We start from the raw sequence: 18,326 nt of genomic DNA on the forward strand, positions 1-18,326 counted from the left end.
TTCTTTAGATGGAGCCAGGGACCAACATTCTCCCAAAATGGAGCAGGAACGAAGGAAGGGAGGAATGTGGAGGCTGAGGAGAAAAAGCGTAAGTTAAGTGGGTTGAGGGTAAATTTCATCTTATTTAATTTTTAATTATTCTTAAAGATTTATTTTATTTGAAAGTCAGTTATGGGGGAGGCAGAGAGAGGGAAAGAGAGAAAGAGAGAGAGACATCTTCCATTAAGAGAGAGAGAAAGAGAGAGAGATGTCTCTTTCATCCACTGGTTCACTCACAAAATGGCTGCAATGGCCAGGACTAGGCCAGGCTGATGCCAGGAGCCTGGAACTCCATTTAGGTCTCCCACATGGGTGGCAGGGGCCCCATCATTTGGGCCATCTTCCACTCTTTTCCCAGGCACCATTAGCAGGGAGCTGGATAGGAAGTGGAACAGCTGATTCTCAAACTGCTACTCATATGGGATGGTGTTGCACCACAACACCAGCCCCTAGTTTGTTAATTTTTAAAAGTTATTTTTAACAGGAGATTAAAAGGAAAGTATCTGAATTATTTATTTATTTATTTGAGGGAAAGAGAGAGAGAGAGAGAGACAGAGCTCCTATTCTCTGATTTACTCCCCAATGTCTATAACATCCTTGCTGGATTGAGGTCAGGCACCAAGAATACAGTCCAGTTTTGGGCAGGGCCTCAAGTACTTGAGCCATCACTGCTTCCTCCCATGGTCTATTAATGGGGAAGCTGGAGTCAGAAGCTGAAGCTAGGCATCAAACCTATGGATCGGAAATGGATCAGCTGTACTCTAACCGGTGCCTGTATGGGATGCCAGCACTGCAGACGACACTGTAGGTGGTGGCCTTACCTGCTATACCACAGCACTGGCTCTGTGATTTTGTTTGTTTGTTTGTTTGAAATTCAGTAGAGGGGCCTAGGCACTCCGATGATGAGATCCGGGCCTCTTAACTGCTAGGCTAAATGCCTGCCCCAGAATTTTCACTTTAAACCACAGATATGGCAGTTGATCCCTTGTGTACCTTATCAGGCTTTGCCTCTAATATTGGAATTGCTGACACAGAATTTTGCAGCTAATTGAATTATCACTGTGTTTAAACTGAGCATTTGTCTTAGGGAAGTATACATTTTGGGTTAAAAGTTATTTTAAGAATGTTTGTTGAAACAGGGACTGTTACTTTATAAAATTGTTCATTGAACTTTAAATATAGTCAGACAGTAAGAGGATTAAATTTGGTCTTAAAATAAGGCTCTCTGTGATTTGTTGTTTATAATATTGTTTCTCTTTTCCCTTCTAGTTTTTATTTTTCATAAGGCAAACTTACTTTTCATGAAATACTTAAAGAAAATTGTGTTAATTATGTTTCATTATCCTTTTTTGAACAATCTCCAGCTTTCGTTCTGAAGTTCAGAATCAATAATAACTCATTGAAATCATAATTGCATTTTATTTTGAAAACTTCGTCTTATATAACTCCCTAGAACAGCCTATTTAAAACTATAAACGAATCCAGATGTGCACTATTTCTCAATTTGTTTCCTAGTTTTGTCAGTCTGCACACCTGTAACGTTGAATAGTTACAGGAACCGTGGGTTTGTTTCTGTAAAATGAAGTAATGTGTATAAAGCCCCTAACCTGGTTGGTCATACACAGTAGGCTCTCAGCAGTTAGTGGTTGTCATTGGACACTTAGTTGAGTTTTTAGGGCATTATTTCTTAGGATGCAGTAACCCAATTCTGAGTTCTACCCTTCTATATGTGTAATTTTAGACTGACCTAAGCACTGTGAAGAATGAAGCCTATTTGTGGGGTTGGGTGAAGTTGGGGCTTACTGAATTCTGCATCCAAGTGCTTTCGGGGTTGCTGCATGTGCACTGGAATGTGAAGGATTAAGCTTTGTGCATGTTCTGTGTGGTTGTCCATGGTGACCAGACTGACTTGGAATGTTGTTTTGTTACGAACTTTGAAATGTGTTATTTTCTACACAAAGGATGTTGATCTGAATAAATTGCTTATTATCCTTTTATACATTTCTAGAATGGAACTGTCAGTCAGTATACATCTTACCCAAGACAATACTTTCTTTCATAAACACAGGGAGGAGGCAACAGCAGGAAAATTACTTTTGGGAGAGAGCCAGAAATTGTTGTATAACTCAGAGCGTATGTGATTGCACCCATCCTGTCAGCCTGTCACCTTGGGAAGTTATGACATAGTGGAGGATGAAGCTTCTTGTCTCCTGGCCCTTTGTGCCCATTTGGGGATTGAGCTAGCAGATGGAATATCTCTCCCCTATCTATAACTCTGTATTTCAAATCTTCTTTAAAGATTTTATTTATTTGAGAGGTAGAGTTACAGACAGTGAGAGGGAGAAACAGAGAGAAAGGTCTTCCTTCCATTGGTTCACTCCCCAAATGGCTGCAACGGCCGGAGCTGCACAGATCCGAAGCCAGGAGCCAGGAGCTTCCTCCAGGTCTCCTACACGGGTACAGGGGCCCAAGCACTTGGGCCATCCTCCACTGCTTTCCCAGGCCATAACAGAGAGCTGGATAGGAAGAATAACTGAGACTAGAACTGGCACCCATATGGGACACCCGTGCCACAGGTGGAAGATTAACCTACTGTGCCATGACCTTGGCCCCAAATAAATCTTTTTTTAAAGCAGAGTAGCTTTTTTTAAAAAGCAGAGTAGCTGAGACTCAAACTGACAGTCTGATGTGGGAGTGTACCACATGGTGGCTTAACCCACTGCTGCACAATACCTACCCCTAAGCAGCATTTTAAAAATCAGCGGTCAGTCAGCTCCTTGAAGCAGCATAAGAAGGCACTCCTGTAATAAGATTGTTACTGCAGTTAGCCTTCTAGTCCCCTCCTCCACTCAAATTGATACCTATTTGCTTCATGCCCAATTGTAGCTTGAAGATATTTTGATAATTTCTTTCAAAGCATGTGAAACACATTATTTCACATGTCTTTTCCAGTTTGTATCTCCTGGATGATCGAGGTTGTGTCTGTGGAAGTGTTACTTGGTGCAGGTGCTGGGCGCTCAGGTGTATCCTCAGTGATTGTTAAATGCACCTCTTCTCGTCGCTTGTGCAACATCCTCAGTATTAACTGACTCAATCCTGCCTTTTGATTTTGTCAGTTCTTTAATAGAAAACTCTATGGAGGCTACTCCCATCCTGTACCACCCCCATCATTCACATTCCTATTTCTTCTCCATCATTCTTTCTTTTTTTTTATTTGAAAGACAGAGATATATAAAGAGGTGGAGACAGAGAAAGAGGTCTTCCATCCATTGGTTCACTCCCCAGATGGCCACAATGGCCGGAGTTGCGCTGATCCAATGCCAGGATCCAGGAGCTTCTTCCAGGTCTCCCACGTGGGTGCAGGGGCACAAACACTTGGGGCATCTTCTACTGCTTTCCCAGGCCATAGCAGAGAGCTGGATAGGAAGGGGAGCAGCCAGGACTAGAACCGATGCCCATATGGGATGCCGGCGCTTTAACCCGCCCCAGGTTAAAGGCCAGGGCTTTAACCCGCTGCGCCACAGTGCTGGCCCCTCCATTATTTCTTTAATGTCCTTCTGCAAGAAGCTTTTAAAAAGCATATCTCATTTTAGTTAGTAGTAATTACTATTTAGAAATCTGAAGAATGATACAAAATATAAACTAGGGCTGGAAATTCACAATTGGTCTCTTAAAATACATTGTTTTCTACAGTAACAAAAGTATGTTTGTAAACATGTTCCTCATTTAAAAATCTGAAGGTTTTGGTAAAATTTTAGTTTATTTTTCCAAATAATTTAATTCATACCCCCCAAATAATGAGAATTTTAGGTAAAGCTTATAGAAAGAAAGTGAGATTTTTAGATTGTCCTGGGAAATGTCTCTAGTATGGTATCATATAGTATTTTATATTATTATATAAGAAGTATGGTAATTGGTCTTATTATAAAAGGCTTTACCATGATTTAAAATTCAAAGTCTTCTGTGTAGACTGCTTTTCCAACCTCCTCCACTACTATTAAATCATAATAGCTTATTGAAAGTTAATGTGTACAGGGCAAAAACTTTGATGCCATTGAAATTTTGTTTTTTGGAGAAAACTATTCTGTTTAGACAGGAGCAGAGGAGACCTTTTGAAGCAAGAACTGGATAAACTCAGAGCAGTTAGGTCATGGCTGAGCTATTCAAGTTTTTTAGTGTCAAGTCCTGTAACTGTTATTTTTCTTTTGTAATAGATCTGTTATGTTGTATCCCTTTCCTTGTTCATCAATATACTCCTTTCCTCTTTCATTAATGATAGTATCATTAAGCAGGCAGGAATGAAAAGAGTAACACTGAAACTTAAAATGAGTAATTTGATTATTGTGGAGTTGTTTTACAGTGAATCGGTTCTATACTTTTTATGGATGAAGTAACAAGAGTAGTATTTGTTCTGTGACATTTGTGTGTCACATACTCAAAAACATACGCATGTATAGATGTGTACATAATACATATCTTCTAATATTTTTTTAAATTTTTTTTATTTTTGACAGGCAGAGTGGACAGTGAGAGAGAGACAGAGAGAAAGGTCTTCCTTTTGCCGTTGGTTCACCCTCCAATGGCCGCCGCGGTAGCGCGCTGTGGCCGGCGCACCACGCTGTTCCGATGGCAGGAGCCAGGTGCTTCTCCTGGTCTCCCATGGGGTGCAGGGCCCAAGCACCTGGGCCATCCTCCACTGCACTCCCGGGCCACAGCAGAGAGCTGGTCTGGAAGCGGGGTAACTGGGACAGGATCGGTGCCCCGACCGGGACTAGAACCCGGTGTGCCAGCGCCGCAAGGCGGAGGATTAGCCTAGTGAGCCGCGGCGCTGGCCATCTTCTAATATTTTAATGCTTGGGAGTTTTATGCTGTACTGATAACATAAAAATTAAATGTATTAATGGGGTACCACATGATAAGTCAATGTGCATATACATTGCATAATGTTCAAATCAGGGTAAATATCATTTGTCTCTTCAAATATTTATCACGCCTTTGTTTTCCAATAACATACACTGTCATTGATTTTTACACTTAATAGTAGTGTGGGGAAAACTGACGTTTCGATGACTGACACCTTTTTATGTTTGCTTAGTTTGCGTATTATCAGTTGAACTGAATACATCTTTGTGAAGTGCTTAAGCAGCTCTGTGGGAGATGTTATGATGTTTGTGTCCACTAGGGGATCCCAATCTTAGAGCTGGCTTCTAGAAAGAACCACAGGGTTTCAGAGCAGAAAGAAGTTGGTGATCATCATATCTGAGGGTGGTTTCAGCAACCAGCCCCTGATTCTGACCCACTCCCATGTCTCCTTTGCTAACTAAGCAGGAGGAGATGTAAACCAGTTTTTTCAGTCCAAGGATCTACAGAAGATGAAGTTAGGAAATTATTTTGATGGGAAACAACTAGAAATGAACACTATTCTGAAGTGGTTTAGAGACTCTCAAAGTGTTCTGCATGTTGTTTTCAAGTATCATATCACATATCATGTATACATATATTGCATTGTTATATAAGAGATATATACACACACACACATATTTCAAAGATTTTATTTACCTATTTGAGAGGCAGAGTTACAGACAGAAAGGTCTTTCATCTGCTGATTCACTTTCCAAATGGCTACAGCAGCTGGAGCTGGGCTGACCTGAAGCCAGGAGCTAGGGGCTTCTTCTGTGTCTCCCAAGCAGTCGGTGCAGAGGCCCAAGCACTTGGGCCATCTTCCACTGCTTTCCCAGGCCGTAGCGGAGAGCTGAATCAGAAGAGGAGCAGCCGAGACACGAACTGTTGCCTATATGGGATGCTGATGCTGCAGGTGGAGGCTTAGCCTACTATGCCACAGTGCTGGCCCCTATAAATATATTTTAAAGTGTATTTTGCTACCATGGTGGAAGGAATTTATAAAACATATCTAATCTGACCACCCTAGCTTGCCTTTAGACCTAAGGAGCAGCCATTATTTCCTTCATTCCTGGGTGTGCCACCTTACTCTTTCTGCTATACCTCTGCTATCACCACCTGCCTTCAAGGTGAAGTGCTTCTACACATAAATCAGGTGCTTTATCCCTTGATACACCATCCCAAAAGATCTGCAATAAGGTAGTTTTTAAAAATTTTTTATTGTTACACTTGTTTGAGTACCTCCCGGTGTAGATAAAGCACTGGGGTAACTCTGATAACTGTTAATCTGTAAGTGTTGTTTATGATGTATCTAACTTGGTACCAGGATGTGATTTAGGCACCAAGAGAATTTGGATTATTTAATACTAGTACACAATAAAACGACTTACCAGATATTCACGTGGGCACATACAGAGGCATAATTGTATTCTTGTAAGGCACAATATAAATACTAATATTGTCTTGGAGAACTAGCATGGTATGCTGAAGCCATGGTTTGGAAAAATGCATTCTAGTATGTTTTTATCTGTGGGAATTATTGGCAGGAATAATTGAGAGATTCTAAATACTTGAATTGTTTACTTCATTTTTGAATTTGGCTTAAATAATTTTGGTCTACTTCTGGTAATCACTGAATTATAGTTCTGTACTAAACCATAACTGTTTTGTAGAAGTTATTTTAATAATCAGATCTTCTTTTAAAGGTACACTTTTAAAACAATTTCCTCCCACTAAGATAGAGTTAGAAAAACATTCCTCGGATTAAACATTATGAACTCATTGTTATCCCATATCCACTCCCTTTCCCCAGTTCTCGATTAATTTAATGCATTTCCTGTGTCATAAACATCGTATTTGTAAATATTTCAGTATGTGTTTCTAAAAGACAAGGACTCCCATTTTTGGACAGATAAAGTACAATCTAACCTTATGGAAGAATGTGCTAAAATTAAAACACTGAAATTGTTTATGGAATGTTGAGGGATAGAAAAGGTGAAGTCCTTTAATTGAAAGAAATGAAACTAAGAACTATCCAACAAGCAGTTGTGCCACAAACCATTGAAGAAGCCCATTAATAGCTTTTTTTTTTTTTTTTTTTTTGACAGGCAGAGTGGATAGTGAGAGAGAGAGACAGAGAGAAAGGTCTTCCTTTGCCGTTGGTTCACCCTCCAATGGCCGCCGCGGTTGGCGCGCTGCGGCTGGCGCACCGCGCTGATCCGATGGCAGGAGCAGGGGCTTCTCCTGGTCTCCCATGGGGTGCAGGGCCCAAGCACTTGGGCCATCCTCCACTGCACTCCCTGGCCACAGCAGAGAGCTGGCCTGGAAGAGGGGCAACCGGGACAGAATCCGGTGCCCCGACCGGGACTAGAACCCAGTGTGCCGGCGCCGCAAGGCGGAGGATTAGCCTAGTGAGCCGCGGCGCCGGCTAATAGCTTTTTTTAATTTTTAATTTTTTAGTTTTTAAAAATTTTTTTTCTTTTTATTTATTTATTTGAGAGGTAGAGTAACAGAGAGAGAGAGAGAAACAGAGAGAAAGGTCTTGCTTCCATTGGTTCACCCCAAAATGGCTGCTACGGCTGGAACTATGCCGATCCGAAGCCAGGAGCCAGGTGCTTCCTCCTGGTCTCCCATGTGGGTGCAGGAGCCCAAGCACTTGGGCCATCCTCCACTGCCCTCCTGGGCCATAGCAGAGAGCTGGACTGGAAGAGGAGCAGCCGGGACTAGAACCCGTTGCTCATATGAGATGCCAGCGCCTCAGGCGGAGGATTAGTAATCAAGTGAGCCACGGTGCCGGCCCCAGCTTTTTTTTTTTTTTTTTAAAGATTTATTTTATTTATTTGAAAGAGTTACAGAGAGAGGTAGAGCCAGAGAGAGAGAGAGAAGTCTTCCATCAGCTGGTTCACTTCCTAAATAACCACAACAACTAGAGCTGAGCTGAGCTGAGCCAGGAGCTTTTTCTGGATCTCCCACGCGGGTGCAGAGCCCAAGCACTTGGGCCATCTTCTACTGCTTTCGCAGGCCATAGCAGAGAGCTGGATTGGAAGTGGAACAGCCAGATCTCAATCTGGCTGCCATGTGAGATGCTGGCGCTGCAGGCCAGGGCTTTAACCCACTGCATCATAGTGCCGGCCCCATCCATTAATAGATTTTAGAGGAACCAGAGAGAAAAGCAACATTTTTTTAAAAAGATGTATTTATTTGAAAGGCAGAGTGTCAGAGAGGAAGGGAGGAGGAAAAGATGAACTTCCATATGCATGCCCATTCCCCAAATGGCTCCAACAGCCAGGATTGGGCCACACTAAAGCCAGGAGGCAGACCCCACCTGTGTCTCCCACATACTTGGGCCATCTTCTGCTGCTTTCCCAGTTGCATTAGCGGGAAGCTGGCTGGGAAGCAGAGCTGGCACTCTGATTTGGGATGGCAGTGTCGCAAGCTGCTGCTTAACCAGCTGCTGTGTTACAGAGTCAGCCCCAACATTGATATTTGTGAACAGCCAGTATGTGTCTGCAGTTCATACCAGTCAGTAGGGGAGTAAAGTGAAGGATAGAAGGGTACCTTAAAAGGTTTTTGGAAAATAGAATTAAAAGATAAGTTTATTTTGCTGCAAAAATACTGAAATATTTGTGTACAAAGTAGTCTTCAAAAATTTAATGAAAGTTTATGTGTTAGGAAAAACTATGCATGAGTTTCAAAATTTTCTTGCACCAAAAGAAACTTTAATTCTGTTTTTTCCTTGAACTTTCTGAAGTACCTTTGCATTTTATACCATTTGGAGTAGCAATTCTGTGTCCGTACTCTTCCGTGAGGGAAAAATCAAAGATGTCTGCAAAGACCACCAGTCGGAAGATTTACTACCCTATTGTTTATGGCAATGAAGAATGAACCTAATGCTCAATTATTAGTGGAATGACTAAATGAAGATAATGTATTTATAAAAAATGTTTTATAACCACTGGAAATTGTACACTGATACTAGTGTCAAAAGATGTATGTATTATGAAAGTTCTGAAACAAATTAACCCATAATATATTTAAAGATTATTTATTTGTTTATTTGAAAGTCAGAGTTACAGAGAAAAAAGGAGAGATAGAGAGCGATCTTCCACCTGCTGGTTCACTCCCCAGATTGGTTGTAAGCACCGAAGTGGGGCCAAGCCGAAACCAGGACCCAGGAGCCTCCTCTAGGTCTCTCATGTGGGTAGCAGGGGCCGAAGTACCTGAGCCATCCTCTGCCTCTTCCCAGGCCAGCAGGGAGCTGGACCAGAAATGGAGCTGCCAGGACAAGAACCACTGCCCATATGGGATGTGGGCATTGCAGGCAGTAGTTTTACCTGCTATGCCACAATGCTGGCCCCTACTCAGATATTAATGTAAATTAATAGTGGCCATCTCTGGTTATAGAAATTGAATAATTTTTAATTTCTTCATTACTTTTTTGAAATTGTTGCAAATTTTTTTTATTAGAGATTGTGCTATATTAATAAATAATACTTATTGCATACTTAATATGTTTCAAGCTATATCCCTTTTCATCTTTCACACCTAATTCATAAAATAGTTTGAAGAGATTTTGTTATTTTTACTGTATAGAGGAGGAAGTGGAGGCACAGAGAGATTTAGTACCTTGACAAATTGAATCTTTCCTTGGAAGTTTAGTCTTTGCTTTTAAATATATTTTTTCCAACAATTGAGTATATTATAAACATTATTTTGTTTTTATGCTTCTTAGAAATAGGGAGAATATGATGGCATCTTAATGTTGAATTTTTAAAAATTGATGGATAACATTTCATTTTATGATTGCACCATGATTTTTTTTTCAACTGATCCTTTATTTTTATTTTTTGTCTCAACTGTAACATCCTGGGTATAGGATTAATAGTAGCATATTCATCTTTGCAAATCTCTGCATTTCTGATTACCATTCTAGAATTAGCTTGGGCCAAAAATCATAAAAATTTTAAAGGCTTTTTTTTAAGATTTATTTTATTTATTTGAAAGAGTTACAGAGAGAGGTAGAGAGAGAGAGAGAGAGAGAGAGGTCTTCTGTCCACTGGTTCACTCCCCAAATGGCCATAGCCGGAGCTGAGCTGATCCAAAGCCAGGAGCCAGGAGCTTCCTCCAGGTCTCCCATCTGAGTACAGGGGCCCAAGCACTTGGGCCATCTTCTACTGTCTTCCCAGGCCATCAGTAGGGAGCTGGATCAGAAGTGGAGCAGCAGGACCTGAACTGACTCCCGTGGGGGATACTGGCGCTGCAGGCCAGGGCTTTAACCTGCCGAGCCACAGTGCTGGCCCCTTAAAGGCTTTTGATACAGTTTCTAACATTGCAGATGACAAATGCTCATACTTCTATAAATTTAGAAAAGTCGTTTTGGGGCTATAAATTTGGGAGAAATAGGTCATTCAAATTATCAGTGGGAATTTGTGCTTTCTTAGTTTCTTTTATAGAAATTGACCTTCTCTAAGCTTGCTGGAGATGGCAAACACAGACAAAAAGAGAAATGAGAAACTTCAGAGTTTAAATGGTAACACTTTATATTTACTTAGCCATTTTTCTCTAACTTAAAATCTGGTTACAAAATATTATATCAAAACATAAAATATGACTATCAAGTTTATTAATTGTCTGCAATATTTTGTCTTATTGGCTCATAGGATCATAATTATTTAGGGAAATTTCTATTATAATTTTTTTAAACTGTAGGTATCCAAGTGTAACATATTAAGTAGACACTGTAATGATCCTTGAAAGTATTTTAGAGGGGCCGATGCTGTGGCACAGTGGGTTAAAGCCCTGGCCTGAAGCACTGGCATCCCATATGGGCACTGGTTCTAGTCCCAGCTGCTCCTCTTCCAATCCAGCTTTCTGCTATGGCCTGGGAAAGCAGTAGAAGATGGCCCAAGTGCTTGGGGCTCTGCATCCATGTGAGAGACCAGGAAGAAGCTCTTGATTCCTGGCTTCGGCTCAGCGCAGCTCCGGCCTTTGCAGCCATCTGGGGAGTGAACCATTGGATGAAAGACTTCTCTCTCTGTCTCTACCTCTCTCTTTAACTATTTTGAATAAATAAAATAAATCTTAAAAAAAAGTATTTTAGATGTTAAATTTTTAAGTGAAAAAGGTTTTTTTTCTATGGGAGTCATATATTTTCTTTATGTGACAAATAGCAACAGAATTTTTTTTAAAAATTTGAGATAATATCTAGGTCGCAGTGGTTTTTTTTGGTCATTTATTTATTTATTTATTTTCATCTATTTGATAGCAGAGCAACAGAGAGAGAGAGAGAGAGAGAGTTAGAGTTAGTTAATTTTTTCCCACTGATTCACTCCCCAAATGCCTGCAAGAGCCAGGGCTGAGCAAGCTAAAACCAGGAGCCCAGAATTCTCATCTGTGGGGAATTCCCAGAATTCCCTCATGAGTAGAAAGAAGTTGTTCAAGCTCTTGAATGGTCATCTACTGCCTCCTAGGCACATGAGCAGGAAGCTGGATCAGAAATAGAATAGCCGGTATGGGATATGGGTTGTGAGCATACCAACATGCTGCTGTACTGAAATTCAAAGACTCTTAAGTACATTAATGAGAAAAGGAAGTCCTACTTCTCATAATATGAATGGTCAAATTGTAAAACTATCTTGTAAACCTTAGAGATAGAAAATAAGTGCCAGGAAGATTTTTATCAGAGGCTCTTTTTTTTTTTTTTTTTTTTTTTTGACAGGCAGAGTGGACAGTGAGAGAGAGAGAGAGACAGAGAGAAAGGTCTTCCTTTTTGCCGTTGGTTCACCCTCCAATGGCCGCCGCGGTAGGCGCGCTGCGGCCGGTGCACTGCGGCCAGCGCACCGTGCTGATCCGATGGCAGGAGCCAGGTGCTTCTCCTGGTCTCCCATGGGGTGCAGGGCCCAAGGACCTGGGCCATCCTCCACTGCACTCCCTGGCCACAGCAGAGAGCTGGCCTGGAAGAGGGGCAACCGGGACAGGATCGGTGCCCCGACCGGGACTAGAACCCAGTGTGCCGGCACCGCAAGGCGGAGGATTAGTCTAGTGAGCCGCGGCGCCGGCCAAGAGGCTCTTTTTTAAAAAAAAATTAATTTTTCTAATATGCAGCTTTCTTTTCTAGGCTTCTGAGGTTTTCACAGGCTTTTTAAAAAAAATTATTTATTTATTTGAAAGGCAGAGTTAGAGAGAGGCAGAGGTAGAGGTAGAGAGAGAGAAGTCTTCCATCTGATGGTTCACTCCCCACATGGCCATTGGCTGCAATGGCAGGAGCTGCGCCGATCTGAAGCCAGGAGCTTCCTCCGGTTCTCCCACATGGGTGCAGGGCCCCAAGGACTTGAGCCATCTTCTGCTTCTTTCCCAGGCCATAGCAGGGAGATGGATGGGAAGTGGAGCAGCCGGGATTCAAACCAGCGCCCATATGGGATGCCGGCACTGTAGGTGGCGGCTTTAACTGCTATGCCACAGTGCCTGCCCCTTATTACAGGCTCTTAATCTATAATTAATGGTTGGATTATGAGGGTTTATAACTGGACAGTCAGATGAATGTACATTTTGGAAGGAGTGGTTTCCATTGTTTTTTTTTTTTTTTGACAGGCAGAGTGGACAGTGAGAGAGAGAGAGACAGAGAGAAAGGTCTTCCCTGGCCGTTGGTTCACCCTCCAATGGCCGCCGCGGTAGCGCGCTGCGGCCGGCGCACCGCGCTGATCCGATGGCAGGAGCCAGGTGCTTATCCTGGTCTCCCATGGGGTGCAGAGCCCAAACACTTGGGCCATCCTCCACTGCACTCCCTGGCCACAGCAGAGAGCTGGCCTGGAAGAGGGGCAACCGGGACAGGATCGGTGCCCCGACCGGGACTAGAACCCTGTGTGCCGGCGCCGCAAGGCGGAGGATTAGCCTGTTGAGCCACGGCGCCGGCCGGTTTCCATTGTTTTTAAGTCTTACAAAGAAATGATACCAGAAGACTTAAACTCTCACAAAAATGTCAGCTCCACAAGGTTAGGGCTGTTTGTTTGTTATATTTATTCTTTTGTCCTTGGTTCCTTTTTTTTAAACTTTTATTTAATAAATAAAAATTTCAAAAGTACAACTTCTAGATTATAACGATTTTCCTCCCCATAACCTCCCTCCCACCCGCAAACCATCCCATCTCCTGCTCCCTCTCCCATCCCATTCTTCATTAAGATTCATTTTTAATTCTCTTTATATACAGAAGATCAACTCAGTATATACTAAGTAAAGATTTCAACAGTTTGCAACCACACAGTCACACAAAATATAAAGTACTGTTTGTGTCCTTGGTTCTTGACAGATCATTCTGCCCACTGCATATTTGTTGAATGTATTATTTCTGTAAATTTATGTATAGTATAGGTGTAGTAATGGGCTTTTAGAAGTTAGGGGCCAATGTACATTCCAGATTTATGGACTGAAGGTACATTCCAGATGTGTCTTAATGGGCTATTTCTACTTTTGTCTAAAGTTTTTATCTTAGTGCTTAATTACGGATGGGTAGGTAGCATGGAGAACATTTGTATGATGAATTTTTGGTTGAATTTCATTGTATTTCTTAATGCCAACATGGAAATAGCATAGGATAATTATTCTAAAAATATGTAGGGGTAGGGGCTGGTGCTGTGGCACAGCCGATTAAAGCCCTTGCCTGAAGCGTCAGCATCCCATGTGGGCGCTAGTTCTAGTCCCGGCTGCTCCACTTCCGATCCAGCTCTCTGCTATGGCCTGGGAAAGCAGTGGAGGATGGCCCAAGTCCCTTGTACCCACGTGGGAGACCCGGAAGAAGCTCCTGGCTCCTGGCTTTGGATCTGCACAGCTCAGGCTGTTGTGGCCACCTAGGGAGTGAACCAGGGGATGGGAGACCTCTTTCTCTGTCTCTACCTCTTTCTGTAACTCTGTATTTCAAGTAAAGAAAATAAATCTTAAAAAAAATATATGTAGGGGCAGGCATTTGGCTTAGCAGCTAAGGCACCTGAGTCTTGTCTCAGAGTCTGTGCCGTGTTATCCAAGTTTGTGTCCTGTATCAGAGTGCCTGGGTTCCATACCTGGCTGTGGTTTCTAACCCAGCTTCCTGCTAATCTGCACCCTGAGAGAGAGCAGTGATGGATTCCTACCATCTATGGGGGAGACCTGTCTCTTGTGTGCAGTTGGCCTGCTCCTGGCCATTGGTGGGGATTTGGAAAGTGAACTACTGAATGGTGGCACGCTTTCTTTGTCTTCCTTTCTCTGTTTCTTTCTCTCTGCCTCTCAAATAAGTAACACTTCAAAAATTTTTTTTACAATATCTATTCAGTTACCAGTAGAAAAGAAAATGTACTGTGGTTGTATTTTCACTTGATCAAATGAATGAAATCTTACAGAAAACTTTCTCTTAAAAATTGTGAATGGAAAATTTGCTGATTGTTTTCATTAGATAGATTATGATGGCAACAACTGCAATTCTGGCTGGAAATGCAAGAATCAACAAAAGTTTGACAACTTTACCTGTAGAGAACATTGCTTTATCAGCAAGAGATCTAGATTTTTGCAGTGAAGTCTAATTCCTGTAGCTCAGTATCATTATACAGCATTTTTAGCAGGTCACAGAATATACTATACATTAGTCAGCATAATATGTTTCTATGCTCTTTAAAATTAAAATTTGCAAGAAGGTTAAAAAGAAAGACTGAGGGATGAGTAAAATGCAAGTCCATTTTTAAAAATTGTAAATATTGGGGCCGGCGCCATGGTTCACTTGGTCAATCCTCCGCCTGCAGCGCCGGCATCCCATATAGGCATGGGGTTCTAGTCCCGGTTGCTCCTCTTCCAGTCCAGCTCTCTGCTGTGGTCTGGGAAGGCAGTGGAGGATGGCCCAGGTGCTTGGGTCCTGCACCCGCATGGGAGACCAGGAAGAGATTCCTGGCTCCTGGCTTCGGATCAGCATAGCTCCGGCCATTGCTGCCATTTGGAGAGTGAACCAACGGAAGAATGACCTTTCTCTCTGTCTCTCTCACTGTCTATCTTTATCTGTCAAATAAATAAATAAATAAATAAATAAATTGTAAATATTACAGTATTGTAAAAACAATAGAAAAGGTGAATTTCTTAAAAATTGAAGTGTGATAGAACCACTTTAATTTTACATGAATTATGAATTTTCCTTGGTAATTAGAGGGATGACCACAAAATTTTTTACCTTAGTAATTTTTTACCTGTCATAAAAGATATTTGATTAATTGCTAGCTGTCTGCACTGGATTATTTCTGAGTAGACTTGTCATGTTTTACTACAGTCTTTGGGATATTAAAAATTATTGCCTTTTGTGTTTTCCATAATTATGTTGGTGTCACAGATAGGAGGTATGATCATTTAAAACTCATCCGAAAACCATTTCATTCTCCGAAGAGGCTTTCTGGTCTTGCATCGTTTTGGTCTTTTCCTTCACTTTAAGAAGCCTTGTAAGCTTTCAGAATATATGTGTGTGTGTGTGTGTACTTATATAAAATTTATTATTTTTTAAAATTTATTATATCTTTTCTTTTCTTTTTTTTTTTTTTGGAAGACAGTTACAAAGATAGAGGGAGAGACAGAGGAGAGCTATCTTTCATCTGATGGTTCACTCCCAAAATGGCCACAACATCCAGTGCTGGGCTAGGCAGAAGCCTGGAGTCAGAAGCTTCATCCATGTATTCCACGTGGCTGCAGGGGCCCAAGTACTTGAGCCATCTTTCATTGCTTTCCCAGGCACATTATTAGCAATGAGCTGGATTGTAAGTGGAGCTGCGGAGACTGGAATTGGCACCAATATTGTATGCTGGCATTGCAGGGGGTAGCTTAACCATGTTCTAGTAGTCAAGTATAATATAAAGTATATTGTGAAGTCAAATTGAGAGTTTTGAGTTGGAATTTTTGAAGCAATTTACCCTAATCTTTTTATCCAGTGCGGGTAACACCCTATGCTAACATTCGAATGTTAGCATTCCTGACCACTTTTGCCTCAAAGCTCAAAGAGTAGGGACTCTTATTTTATGAAGCAGACTTTTCTTAACTTGTATAGTAATTAAGTTGTTCTTTTCATTGAGGGCAAATTTACTTTGTGCTAGGCACCACCACTTCCTTGTTCTCTTCTTGAAACTATGACGAATTGCAAGCACACATACTAGGACTGAGAATACTATAATGAACACCACTGAGATTCATTTGCTCTTCCTTTTTGCTCTGTTAGCTTGAGATTATTTGCTGTGTTAACTTGTATCAGAGACACACACATCAAACATCTCACTAAACTTAGGATAATTAAATTTGTGGCATTGCTTGTGTTAATTATTCCCAAAATTCTGTTTAAAAAGGAAATTAAGTTAATGTGTTATGTAAACACTCATTCAATTTTCTCTTTTACTTTCTGGACTAAAATGAAACAAGGTTCTCCCTGGAGGGCCTCATTTGCCCTGAGGTCCTTCCAAGTACCAAAACTGGGTCACAAGTCTCTTTATTTGTTGCCCTTTTCCTACAGGTGAAATTCTTGCCCTGTAAAGCTTGTGCTATTTGCCTGTTTGCAGTTTTCTGCTCAGTGTTGTTAAATACCGGCTGGCCTCCTTGCTTGTTTGACCTTTTTATTTTTAAGTAAGAAATAACAGCATTGATCATGTGTACAACATGACCGTATACCTAACCCCTCTAACCTTCACTGTCTTAAAGACAGTATCATAAAAATAGTAGTAAAAATTACTCTTGCTACATATTAAAAAACATTCTTAAAATCAAGCAAAATTAAAATAAGAGTATGTCTTATGTTAAATAAGATATATAAAGATAAGATGAAAAAGCCATTGACATGCAAGAAAGCAAACCAACAACAAACTCTAGAAAACAAACTCTCCAAATCCCAACCCTGCTTAAAGATTTTTAAAGCCTATAAAGAAAGCCGGAAAAATAATAAACTAAATGTTTTCTAGGATAACAAAAAGATGTGTTTATTTTATTAAAAATGAAAAGTTGAAAATAGGAAGATTGTGTGTCTATTGAGGAGGTATTGAAAGATTCTAGACAAACATTGGGAAGACTTAACATGACAGTGCTGTGACAGTGTGGTTACAGGAAGAGTAAACATGAAAAGTATAGCATTGAAACTTGCTGTTCCTGAACAGGAAGTTATTAAAAAGTGAAGCAGAATGAAAGACCGAGACCTTGTGGTACAAATCAATCCTAAATGGAGTTGTTGCAGATTCCTAAAACTGCTGTGTACTCCACTAGTGATTTGGATTTGTGACTTACTCTTAAAAGAAAAAGTGCTAAGTGGTTTAAACCCCAGTAAATATTTTCCAATATTTGTCACTTAAGTTTTATTTGCTACAAGTGAGAAATGATTCTATACACCTAAGATAAGGAAAGTATCAAGCGTTAGGACAGAACTGTAGTTTTCATGTTGTTAACAGATTCAGAAATATTTGATGGCCCAATCAAAAATTCTAGCAAATCTGAATGATGCTGATTATGAGCAATTTTAAGTGAAGTTGTGTTTTATTCATATTTACCAGTTTTTTGGCTTTGAAGATTTTGTTTTAGTCCTGATTTAGTTGATTTTACCTTTGAGTATATGGAATGTTATTTTTCTAACAAGGCGAAAGGAATTTCAAATCAAGAATTTTAAGCATTGAAATTAATATTTTAGAATCCTTTCTGTTAAACAGGAAAGAACCCAGAAGCTGATTATGATTTTAAATGAGGCTATTTTGAGTTTCAATTTCAGATTTAACATTGGGCTTATATAACTTTTGAAAAATGCCAAGACCTTTAATGGTAATAAAACATGGAATGAGCATGATTACACATTGAGTCCTTACAAATGGTAAAAGGACAACACCCTGTGGTCATTTGCTTTATTCTTAGTAACCATCAAAATATTATGGATATGGTACAGTAGTTCACAGTCCATGACCCCCTTAGAGTTGTTATAATTAGACTTTGGAAAATGTGCATTCCAGACATTATCTGTAGATGGGATAAATATTAGGCCTACTAGATATATGACCTGTTTTGCAAATCTGTATTCATTTTAGTGAAAAGTAATTAAATGTATTATTGAATAATTAAGGTGTTGATGTATTAGTTCACTCATTGGCTAGTAAAAGCATTACTTGTTACTACAAATAGATGAAAGGGAGAAAGATAAGTAGAGATTCAAAAAATTTAAGGGATACAATTACCATTGCCTGCATGGATTTTGTTTACATTTAAATTAGAACAAATTTTATTTTTAAAGATTTATTATTTATTTGAAGGGCAGAGTTATAGGGAAATCGAGGCAGAAAGAAATCTTCCATCCACTAGTTTACTCCCCAGATGGGTGCAACGGCTGGAGCTAAGCCAATCTGAAGCCAGGAGCCAGGAGCTTTTTCTGG

At 40.6% G+C, this 18,326-nt stretch overlaps 1 protein-coding gene across 5 annotated transcripts in view; it reads left to right on the forward strand.

Annotated features, from left to right (window-relative positions):
• FRYL (FRY like transcription coactivator) overlaps window positions 1-18,326 on the forward strand; it is a 302,188-nt gene that overhangs the window by 71,069 nt on the left and 212,793 nt on the right. The window lies entirely within an intron of this gene.

The sequence above is a fragment of the Lepus europaeus genome, chromosome 16 (genome assembly GCF_033115175.1).
Source record: "Lepus europaeus isolate LE1 chromosome 16, mLepTim1.pri, whole genome shotgun sequence".
NCBI classification, from domain to species: Eukaryota; Metazoa; Chordata; class Mammalia; order Lagomorpha; family Leporidae; genus Lepus; species Lepus europaeus.